We start from the raw sequence: 12,404 nt of genomic DNA, 5'->3' as shown, positions 1-12,404 counted from the left end.
GTACGTGACCTGCCGGTGACTGGCATCGTATCGTACTTTAGCACGTTCTTGTGAAGCACCAGACCATAATCGAGCGATTCTCCGAACTTTTTCGGCGAGACAGAGGGTCTCAGCCAGGCAGGGGTCTTCAGGGCTTGAGAAGGGCAGGATAGTATCCAGGGAGTAGCGTGGCGGTCTGACATACAGCAGGAAGAATGGACTGTACCCAGTTGTCTCATACGTGGCGGTATTAAACGCATATGTGATGAAGGGTAGTATGGTGCCTCAGTTCTTATGCCCGGCATCCACATACAAGGCTAGCATGTTGATAAGGGGTTCTGTTCACGCTCGCAGTCAAGCCATTTGTCTGGGGATGGTATGGCGTCGAGTGTCGGGAAGTTACGGCGCATAAACCATGAGCTCTTCAACAACATCAGCAGTGAATTCTCGGCCCCGATCAGTGATGACAATTCGTGGCGGCCGGTGTGGTAACATGACAGAGTGTAGCAAGAAAAGTGACACCTGATGCGCCGTAGCAGATGAAAGAGCGGCAGTTTCACAGTAACGTGTGATATAGTCCACGCAGATTACAATCCACCAATTTCCATCCACGGACTTCGGAAACGGACCTACGAGGTAAATGCCTACTTGATCAAACGGAGCTGTCGGGGTCTTCACAGGACGCAGCAAGCCAAATGGGGTTGCAGTTGGAAGTTTGTGGCGTTCACATTGCTTGAAACTGCAAACCTATTGTTCAATCTTCGAGCGCATACTCGGCCAGTAAAAGCTTTCTTGAGCGCGGTGGAGTGTTCGAACCAATCCCAAAAGCCCTGAAGTTGGATCATCATGCACGACATACAATACGTCCGTGCAAAGCGTGTTGGGAACTACGAGAAGGTATCGCTGGCCGACAGGCGAATAACTCTTTTTCCATAGGAGGCAATCACGCACACAAAAACGGCTTGTAGCATAGCTGGCTTGGGCGGCGGCAAAGAGAGGCTGCAGACTGCTCACTTTTCGTTTCCAATTTGAAAACATTTGCGTCGGGGAGCGCTGGTTTTAGGGTCGATATATATTTGTCGAAATCGTCGCTGTCCGGTCCGGTCGTGGCTATTGGCATCCTAGAAAGACAATCTGCGTCTGCATGACGCCTCCTGCTGTTGTACACCATGGCAAATTCATAGTCCTGTAACCGGAGGGCCCAGCGTGCGAGGCGACCACATGAGTTTCGGAGGTTCCGCAGCCAACGGAGTGAATGATGGTCAGTTATGATAGTTAACGACCGTCCGTACAAATATGGATGGAAACGCTGCACAGCGAAAACTACATCCAGGCATTCCTGTTCGGTGACTGTGTAGTTTCGCTCCGGCTTGCTCAGGGTAAAACTTCCGTACTCGATAACATGCTCTCGTTCATCGTGCCGTTGGACAAGGACTGCCCCAATGCCGATTCCACTAGCGTCCGTGTGAACTTCTGTCACTGCAGCAGGATCGAAGTGACGTAGGATGGGTTTCGATAATAAAAGAAACTTCAGTTGACGGAATGACACGTCGCAGTCTGGTGTCTAGTCAAAAGGAGGGTTTTTTTTAGAAGGCACGTCAATGGGTGAGCAACGTTAGCAAAGCGATGTATAAAGCGTCTAAAATATGAACACAACCCTACAAAACTGCGCAACTCCTTCACTGTCTGTGCAGTTTTAAAAGACTAAACAGCGGCAGTTTTCTGGGTGTCCGGCATTACAGCATCACCATTCACAAGGTGTCCCAGCACCAGCGCTTGGCACGCTCCAAAGCGGTACTTTTTCGAGTTTAGAATTAGGACGGCGTCGTGAAGACAATTCAAGACACGTACTAGACGATCATTGTGTTCTTGGAAGGGCTTCCCAAACATGACGACATCGTCCAGATAGCAAAGACAAATGTCCCATTTTAAGCCGCGCGAAACTGTGTCCATAAAGCATTCAAATGTAGCAGGCGCAATGCACAGCCCGAATGGCATAACATTAAACTCACAAAGGCCATCTGGCGTTACGAAGGCTGTTCCATCACGAAGGCTGTTTCGCAGGGTCCATTGGAATTTGCCAGTATCCTCATCTGAGATTAAGACAAGAAAAATAGGACTCACCAGAGAGGCAGTCGAGGGCATCGTCTATGCGAGGAAGAGGATAGACGTCCTTTTTCGTAACAGAATTTAGACGCCGGTAATCGACGCAGAATTGCCACTAACCATCTTTCTTGCGTACGAGAATAACAGGGGCAGCCCAGTGGCTAGATGACTCCTGTGTCACCTTTTTCCGTAACATGTCCTCCACTTGCTCATGAATGACTTTGCGTTCAGATGGGGACACGCGATATGGCTTTTGACGGATGGGACGAGCCGAACCAGTGTCGATTGTATGATGGGTCCGATGTGCAGGGCGAGAGGTTGATCCATCTGTTTGAGACAAGTCAAGCAGGCGAAAAGGGTAGAAGAATATCCACAAGAGTACGGCACAGAGATGAGCTGAGATCGGCGCTGATCATGCGGAAGATCGAAATTTCATCATAAGCCAGAGGGGGCACGAGTAGCATCTGTGTCCAAAGCAACGACGCGGGCGCAACGGGTCCACAGGAGGCAAGCTTCAATCGCGTTAGTAAAACTGCGGGCTCGGACGATGGATTGATTGTCCATAACGAGGCACTAACATGATGCACGGAGATCATACAGTGGGAAATAATAACATTTTTCTTCAGGCATGCTGAGTGCACTGGGGGCACCACGGCCTGAAATGAAACCTGGTCAAGAAGTGAAGCGCACACGGGGACGAACATGGCAGACAAAGGTGGAACTACTGTGTCTTCGGTAATACTAAAAACTGTTTCTTCATTACGGCCACTTTCAAAAAGGGTCGGCAGATGCGAGCCATCAAAATGAAACCCTTGACTTCGGCAGTCCACGGTAGCGCCACAAAACTTCACATTCCTGAAATGATGTCATGTGTAGAGTGGGGTAAGACGACGAATTCGGCTTGAAAATTTGCACCACCCACAGACACTTGCGCAATACAGACACCCAGTGGCCGCAATGCCTCTCCACTCACACCGCAAAACGTTGAAGCACGGTCATATTCAAACATTACTTTGCGTTGCAACAAGCGCCTAAACTGATTACTCATCACAGACACAGTCGCACCCCTAACCACCAAAGTTAATGTACACACACCATCAATGAACACACGAATTTTGTTTTTGAGCATTATAGTTGGAGGGATATTGCCACACAGCACATTTCCAGAGGCCTCACCCCCATCGGTCGCGCTGGTTAGTTTTTCTGCCAAGGCGACATGGAGTGCCGCCGCGGTGATGAAGAAGCACGCGCAGAAAAGGTGGGCGGAGGAGTAACACTTCTATGAGATAGATGCAGGGGAATGGTCGCGGAGATTCTCGTTATGGATGTTGCGGTAATACCCACGCTGAGTATTTAATGGCTGAAAAACGGGGCTGCATGGCCGATTGTCGGTTACTGTTGGAGGCGCCGGGCGGTTATAGCGAGGCGGGAAACTAATGCGGAAGTACCTGGAGATGTGGCCTTCGACGTCGCAGCGGTAGAATATATCGGTGGGGAAAGTAGAAAATGCTGTTGTGGATAAGAGCCAGAAATAGCTGGACTCGTCGTAAGTCTAGTTGAATGCTCATACTGCTCAGTAATCCTCGTAGATCGAATAGAAGATCTAGGTCCACTTGAGGGGACATTATACCCTGGGACGTCTAGCATCGACACGTTCCTGTTGGCGAAATGCATAGGCGGATAGTCGATAGAAGCTGAATCTTGAGGAGCTTGTGCGAAAGGCTGAACTGCAATCGCTTGTGGTGGTGAAGTCGGCCGTCTAGGTACCCTCTTGACAGAGACCTCAGCAGATTCGTGAAGGGGAAACGGATTGAGCCGCAGAAGTTCTTCCCGCACGATTTGCCGGATAGTCGACAAAAGATCTTGTTGGGCATGGTCATCAAGGCTGGCCACGGTAGTTACGTTGGCTAGCCGCCCAAATTTCGTCGCAATACGACGCGTTTTGAGAGCTTGGAAAGCGCAGGTATGTTTATAACATCGGAGACTGTTTCAGTTGTGTCTTTGGCGATTAAAAAGTTGCACACGTCAGCCGCGATGCCCTTCAAAATGTGACCGACTCTGTCTTCCTCGGGCATGTTGGAATTGACACAATTGCATAATCTGAGGACCTCTTCCGTATACGTGGTACACATTTCATCGGGCAATTGAGCTCTTTGAGCAAGGGTCTGCTCAGCCCGCTTTGTGCTCGGTACAGAGTCACCAAAACGCTGTTTTATCTCGGTGGAAAACCGTCCGCAAGTTGTCAAATTGTCCTCGTTATTCTCGGGCCAGGTCATCCTCGTGTGCGTTAGAAAGAAAACGACAGTTAGCATGGTGATAGGGTCCCACCGGGTGTACCGACTAACTCGTTGATAATGAAGCAGCTACTTCTCAACGTCCTCACCGTCTCCTCCTACAAACGGTCATGGTTCCCGGTAAGGCTGGGAGGGAATAGAGCTGGAGGGCGGCCTGTCACCAGCCTGGCTTGCACGGTTAGAGTTACTGCGGTCCATGATGGTTGAACTATCACGGTCACCAGCGGCCACTCACCAGCGGCTGCGGAACAACTGACCATGGCGGCGGTCAGACCAGTAACGCAGCAAGGGGTGCTAAGAATACCTGGCTCCGCTGGACAGGCCGCCATTGGAAACTGACCCCGGCAACGTTTAACGCTAGAACCCTAGCTAGCGAAGCTAGTTTAGCAGTGCTGTTAGAGGAACTAGAGGGTATGAAATGGGATATCATAGGGCTTAGTGAGGTTAGGAGGCCGAATGAAGCATATAGTGCACTGAAGGATGGGCATGTACTGTGTTATCGAGGCTTACCAGAGAGGCGACTAACTAGGAGTAGGTTTCCTTGTCAATAAGTATATAGCGGGTAATATAGAAGAATTCTATTGTAATAATGAGAGGGTGGCAGGCATCGTTATTAGGCTTAAATAGCGATATTGTAACGAGTACAAGGCAGCGATCACTGATCGGAACAGTCCCACGCGCTACACTCAGTTTCGTCCTCTTTGTCCTCTGTGCTTCTTTGTCCTCTTTTTAGAGAGGCACGCGGCATTACCCCCCCCTCTTCGAAAGCGGCGACTCGACGCTGAGAGTGTCCTCAGATTATGCAGACAGGAGAAGCAGGGAACACAAAGCTGTACACGCGCGAAAGATCACTGCCTCTCATAATACGGTTTCATCCGCACTACATGAACAGTTTCAGCACTTGAGCGCCGCCGTGTTGAAGGTCGTTGACCCCGAGCAACAACTTCGTAAGTCACGTTACTAAGACGCTGAATGACCTCGTATGGCCCAAAGTAACGGCGAAGTAGTTTTTCGGAGAGTCCTCGACGGCGCACTGGTGTCCACACCCATACAAGAACGGCATGTTGGTAGTGAACGTCTCGGTGTCGGAGGTTGTACCGACTGGCATCGCGATGTTGTTGATGTTGAATATGGCATCGTGCGAGCTGGCGCGCTTCTTCGGCCCGCTGTAGAAATATGTCGACGTCTTCATAGGCGTTGGTGACATCGTCGCCATGACTTATGGGTAGCATAGCGTCCAATATTGTGGTGACGGGACGACCGTAAACTAGCTGGAATGGAGCAAGACACGTCGTCTTCTGTTCAACCGTATTGTATGCAAAAGTTGCATACGGAAGGACTTCATCCCACGTGCGATGCTCAACGTCGATGTACATGGAAATCATGTCTGCAAGCATTCTATTGAGGCGTTCAGTCAGTCCGTTTGTTTGCGGATGGTAAGCAGTAGTCCTACGATGACTTGTGCGGGTAAGACTGAAGAGAGCCTGCATTAGTTCAGCCGTAAAGGCTGTACCGCGGTAAGTGATAATAACCGATGGGGCACCGTGGCGCAGTACGATGGTCTTAAGAAAAAACTGGGCTACTTCTGCAGCTGTTGCACGGTAAAGTGCCTGTGCCTCGGCATATCGCGTTAAGTAGTCCGTCGCCACTACTATCCATCTGTGCCCTGATGCGTACGTTGGGAAAGGGCCCAAAAGATCCATACCCACTTGCTGGAAAGGGGCTGTTGGCGGAGGTATCGGCTGAAGGAGCCCCGCAGGCTTCAGCGGAGGTGTCTTGCGCCGCTGGCAATCTCGGCATGTTCTCACATAGTGCTGGACTGAAGGCAGCAACTTAGGTCAATAGTACTTTTGTCGAATGCGGGCTAATGTTCGCGTGACTCCTAAATGACCAGCCGAAGGCTCATCGTGGCATGCGTGCACGATTTCAGGCCGGAGGTCTGACGGCACAACGAGAAGAAAGGTTTCCTTGTTGTGCTGAAAGTTTCTCTTATATAGGACGCGATTGCGAATGCGGTAGGAGGATAAACCCCTTGCGAAAGCACGTGGGACAGCTGCATCAAGGCCTTCGATATGCTCAATAAGCGGGCGTAAACTGGGGTCAGCCCGCTGACGCTGGGCCATGTCGGTGGTCGTGACGACAGCAAGAAGCGGGAAGTCATTGTCTTCTCGGTCGGGAGGGGCCGCATCAACTGGTGCACGAGACAAGCAGTCGGCGTCGCTGTGCTCTTATTTACAACCGCAATGTCGTATACTTGGAGACGGAGGCTTCACCTTCCAAGCCGTCCAGAGGGGTCTTTGAGGTTGGCTAGCCAGCATAACGAATGGTAGTCGCTCATAGCCCTAAAAGGTCGGCCGTAAATATAGGGTCGGAACTTAGTTCTGGCCCAAACTACCGCGGGACATTCCTTTTCCGTGGTTGAGTAGTTTGTCTCTGCTTTTGAAAGAGAGCGACTTGCGTAAGCGATAACTTTCTCAGTGCCATTTTGCCACTGAATCAGAACGGCACCGAGTCCAAAATTACTGGCATCGGTATGGATATCCGTAGCGGCGTTTTCGTCCAAATGGGCAAGTGTCGGGGCGGCCTGCAGTCGCCGGCGCAACTCGTTAAAAGCATCCCCTCGATCATCTTTCCACGCAGAAGGAACAATTCTCTACGAAACGCCTGTAATAGGCACAAAGCCCCAAAAACCTTCTAACAGACTTTTTGTCGGTTGGGCGCGGAAAATTTTTCACAGCAGCAGTCTTGTCGGGATCTGGTTTCACGCCCTCAGAACTAATAACATGGACAAGAAAGCGGAGTTCCTGGAATCCGAAATTGCATTTCTGTGGTTTTATCGTCAGTTGTGCTGAACGCAGTGCCTGTAGTACCATTCGCAGTCGGTCAAGGTGCTCCTCAAAACTAGCCGCAAAAATGACGACATCGTCGAGATACACTAGGCACGCTTTCCACTTCAGTCCACAGAGAACGGTGTCCATCATTCGCTGGAAGGTTGCTGGTGCAGAACAGAGACCGAAAGGAAGCACTTTAAATTCATAATGGCCGTCGGGGGTGATGAACGCTGTTTTCTCTCTGTCCCTTTCGTCCACTTCTATCTGCCAGTAGCCATTCTTGAGATCAAGCGACGAGAAATATTTGGCATTACGTAACCGGTCCAATGCGTCGTCGATGCGTGCGAGCGGATATACGTCCCGTTTTGTTACTTGATTTAACTTAAGATAATCGACGCAAAGGCGCAAGGTGTTTTCTTTTTTTTTTTTTCACTAACACTACAGGCGAAGCCCAGGGGCTGGTAGACGGCTGTACCACGTCGTCGGCAGCCATTTCCTGCACCTGGCTTCGAATAGCCTCTCATTCCGTTGACGACACTCGGTATGGGTGTTGGGAAATCGGCTTGGTCTCCGCGTCAACAATAATGCGGTGTTTGGCTACAGGGGTACGTCCAACTTTCGAAGACGTTGCAAAGCATCCAGCAAATTACTGAAGGAGGTCTAGGAGTTGCCGCCGCTCAACCACCGACAGATTGAGATTAATGTCCACAGTTGATAAAATGTCGGGTGCATTACATCTGGCTAGCGACGGCGGCGCCAGAGTACAGATGTTCCCTGGCTCAATAAAGTCGGCAACATACGCGATGGCCGTTCCTTTCGCAATGTGCTGAAACTCGGTCCCGAAATTTATAATCCAGAGCTTCGCACAACCGTCCCGCAAGCGAACAAGTCCTCTTTAAGCGCAGATCTCTTTCTCAAGAAGCAGGCTACACATTCGTCTCTGCCAGTACGTCTTGGTGGCATGGTGAGTCGCTTTCTACCAAGACCATAATTCTGCACCATGGCGGGACGTCAGCAGCTATAATAGGTAAGGCGGGCGTTGATGAACCGTCAACGCTAGATCTCGCAATGGCTTGGCTTGGCGAAAATGTCACTCGTGATTCTTTACAAATTAATTATCGCACCATTAGCCTGTAAGAAGCCCAAGCTGAGTATGACGTCTCGCTAACAGTGGGTAAGTACAACGAAGTCGCAAACATAAACAAATCCGTCAATTGCAACTCTCGCAACGCATCTTCCGGCCGGGTAATAAGGTGTCCCCCTGCAGAGCGAATCTGAGGCCCAGATTACTTGGTTAAAACTTTCTTCGATTTCCTGGCTAACCCACTGCTCATAACTGAATAGTCCGCCCCCGTATCAACTAAAACTATAATGAGAAAATTGTCGATATAAACCGGTATGTCCGAAACTGCGCACTCAGGTTCATCGGTACATGACGCCGTCTGATAGCCGTTATCTTGTACTAAACTTGATGGAGGATGTTCTGCACTTCGCTCGTCAGCAGACTCACCTCCGCAGGTCGCTGTTCCTAGTTTTCCCAAAGCCTTGGGGAGCGGGGGCTCGTCGAGCGGCTAGTGCGGTATGTAGAAGGCCGTGGACTTGGAGAACGATAACGGGAAGAGGTAATGACGCGGGACTCGTATTGTGGGACACCCGGAGGATTCGTATGCGTCGACAGGTACTCCTCGATTTCGGGCGGTCATTCACCACTCCGAGGACATCGTGCACGCGGATGGAAGCAACGAAGTCCGGCGCGGCGGTACGGACAGAACCTTACCATGTGGCCGGCCTCGCCACAGTGCTAACAAAGGGGCCGATTGACAGGGGCACGCCAGACGTCAGTCCTTCGAAATCGTGCCTCGGCTAGAAGAGGAGGATGGCGTGGGCCTGGATCAAGAGTAGGGGGGTTCACTCGGGCTCTGGGGGAGTCGTACCCACTATGGTGCTGGTTTGGATGCGGCACAGCTGGGTTCCCTCTTGGAGGATCACAGAGGTGATGCTGCTGAAGCACGGCCGCGTACGTTGGCACACTCGGTGGCGGTGGCTGCACACCAGGCACAGATGGTTCCGGGACGGCTTGCCACACTTCTTCGCGAACGACCTCCGCGAGTGATGGAAGCCTCGACGATGACGTTAGACCCTGTAGCTGAATGTGTCTCAGCTCTTCTCTGACCACAGATCAAATAAGCTCCCTTAAGGCATCATCTGAACTGTTGAAGCCGGAACCCTAGACGACCGGTGACATGGCGAACACGTTACGGTTATAGTGCTGAGCCCTGTGTCGAAGTGTTTGTTCTATCGTGGTAGGCTCCGTTAGAAAATTTGATGCCGTGCCAGGTGGATTGCGCACAAGCCTAGCAAATAGTTCTTGCTTCACCCCGCGCATTAGGTGGCGCACTTTGTTCTCCTCTGACATATTTGGATCAGAACGCCTAAAAAGGCGGATCATGTCCTCGTAGTACATTCCAATGCTCTCGTTTGGGGCTTGGATACGAGATTTCAGCGCCGACTCCGCACGCTCTTTTCGGTCGTTGGCGGTGTAGGTTGCCAACAGCTGGCGACGAAAGAGGTCCCATGTTGATAGTGTCGTTTCGTGGTTCACGAACCACGTCCGCGCTGAATCTTCGAGAGCAAAGTAGACATTATAGAGCTTCCTTTGCTCATCCCAGCCATTGTAATTGGCGACCCGTTCGAATTGGTCCAGTCAGTCGGCAGCGTCCTCATAAAGCTCGCCATGGAAGGACGGCGGCTTTCGAGACTGGAGGACGACGAACTGGGGTGAAGACTCTCCGTTAGCAGCAATGTTCGTATGGGATCTATGCATGTTGACCACAGGCGTGCAGGAAAGAGGTCCGAACTCTGGCAACTGACCTCGAAGGCGGCGGCTGCAACTGCGATGGACCGGTGTTAAATCCGTGGTGGTTCTCGGTTGCCCTGGTGGGGTTGAACTCAGCAAAAAAGGATATCGTACCCGGCTGCTCCACCAGAAAATGTAACGAATACAAGGCAGCGATCACTGATCGGAACCGTCCCACGCGCTACACTCAGTTTTGTCCTCTTTTTAGAGAGGCACGCGACAATATAAACTGAAGGTTGTACAGGCCTACGCACCTACGTGTAGTTATGATGACCAGGCAGTTGAAAGCTTCTAAGAAGATGTAGAATCGGCAATGCGAAAAGTAAAGGCACAGTATAATGTACTAATAGGCGCTTTCAATGCCAAGGTAGGGGAAAAGCAGGCAGGAGACCAGGCAGTAGGTAACTATGGCATTGGTTGTAGGAATAGCATGGGGGAGTTACTATTTGAGTTTGCAGAGCGCAATAACTTAAGAATCGTGAATACCTTCTTCAGCAAACGGAAGAACCGGAAATGGACATGGAAAAGTCCTAACGGGGAGACTAAAAATGAAATTGACTTCATAATGTGTTCAACCTCCGCCATTTTGCAAAATGTAGAGGTACGCGGGAAAGTGCGATGCAGTGACCATAGGATGGTGAGTTCCCGAATCAGCCTAAATCTAAAGAAGGAACACAACAAATTAGTAAGAAAGAAACCCATCAACGAATTAGCGGTGAGGGGAAGGCAGAAGAGTTCAGGACCTCGCTACAGAATAGATATTCAGCTCTAATCGAGAATGGCGACATTATCCTAGAAGCAATGAATAATAATTTCAGCGATACCATTACTGAATGTGCGGTAGAATTAGGCGGTATGACTGAGAGGATACCGGCAAGCTGTCTAAGGAGACGAAAGACTTCATTAAGAAACGCCAGAATATGAAAGCTTCCAATCCAACAGAGCAGATTGAATTGGCCGAGATATCAAAGCTAATCAACAAGCGCAAGGTGGCCGATATAAGGAAGTATAATATGGAGAAAAGTGAGCATGCTGTAAAGAATGAGGGAATCCTTAAAGCGGTAAAAAAAGAAATTAGGCATAGGCGAAAACGAGATCTATGGGATAAGGGACAAGGAGGGCAACGTCATCACGAATATGGACAAGATAGTCAAAGTAGCCGAGGAGTTCTATACAGATCTCTACAGTAGCCAAAGTAGTCTGGACCGTAAGGAGATTGACGGTAGGGAAAAACAGTCTGACGTTCCACCAGTTACGAAGGACGGGGCCAAGAAAGCATTAGAAACTATGAAAAGGGGCAAATCAGCTGGAGAGGATTAGATAACTACAGATTTGCTGAAGGACGGAGGGGATATCGCATTAGAAAAGCTGGCCACCCTGTATACGCAGTGGCTGGTGTCATCGACGGTACCGGAACCATGGAAGAATGCAAACATTATCCTCATTCATAAGAGAGGGGACTCTACGGACCTTAAAAATTAGACCAATCAGCTTACTGTCTGTTACGTATAAGGTATTTACTAAGTTAATTGCTAATAGAATCAGGATAACCTTAGACTGCAATCAAGCAAAGGATCAAGCAGGTTTTCGGAAACGGTACTCTACTATCGATCATATCCGTGCCATCAATCAGGTGTGTGGGGATTCATAATCCCCTGCCCCATTATAAAGGGCCGCGCGTGGTTACCACGCGTGATTACGTGCGCTCTTGGGGAGGACCGCGAGGAGAGGGCACTCTGGCCACCCTCCCATCCTCCCGGGCTCCCGCGGCGACACCGCACGGGTTTCCTTCTTTCCTACCGACATACCGGGGAAACCTCCTCTCCCCGAGCCGAGGTGAGATGCGCGTCTGTCGCAACTCCCTCGGCGTCTTTTGACGGTTGGGCGTGCACGCGCACGGATGAGCATTACCGTCGGGAGACCGCCGCCTTCACCCTCTGCTCCCGGTCCAGCGCGCACTGACTGCCGCGGGCCGTGAGCACGAAGCCGCACGCAGGTGAGCAGTACCTCTCCCTCCTCGTGCGTGCTTCTCCCTTAGGTGGTTCTATTTCACCCCCGTACGCGGCTTTCGCTCGCTACACGGCGGTTGTTCTTTAGTGTGTTTTCCTTTGCCGTGTACTCGAGCACAATAAACTGTTCGAGTACGGAACTCGGTGTCTGTCCCCTCTGGCTCGAACCCGCCGCAGTAGCGACTTCTCGCACCGCGGGTTGGGGGTCACAGCTCTGTCTGCTAGGGCTGCACGTCGGGGCTAGAAGGCGACTGTAGCGTCTAGTCCCCTCGTGGCGCATTCTTGCGGAAGTAACACCCCCATATCTTGGCGCCCGAACGTGGGGCCA

This window comes from Amblyomma maculatum, chromosome 4 (assembly GCF_055883805.1).
Source record: "Amblyomma maculatum isolate TAMU_Amacu chromosome 4, ASM5588380v1, whole genome shotgun sequence".
NCBI lineage: Eukaryota > Metazoa > Arthropoda > Arachnida > Ixodida > Ixodidae > Amblyomma > Amblyomma maculatum.
This window is presented reverse-complemented; position numbering follows the sequence as displayed.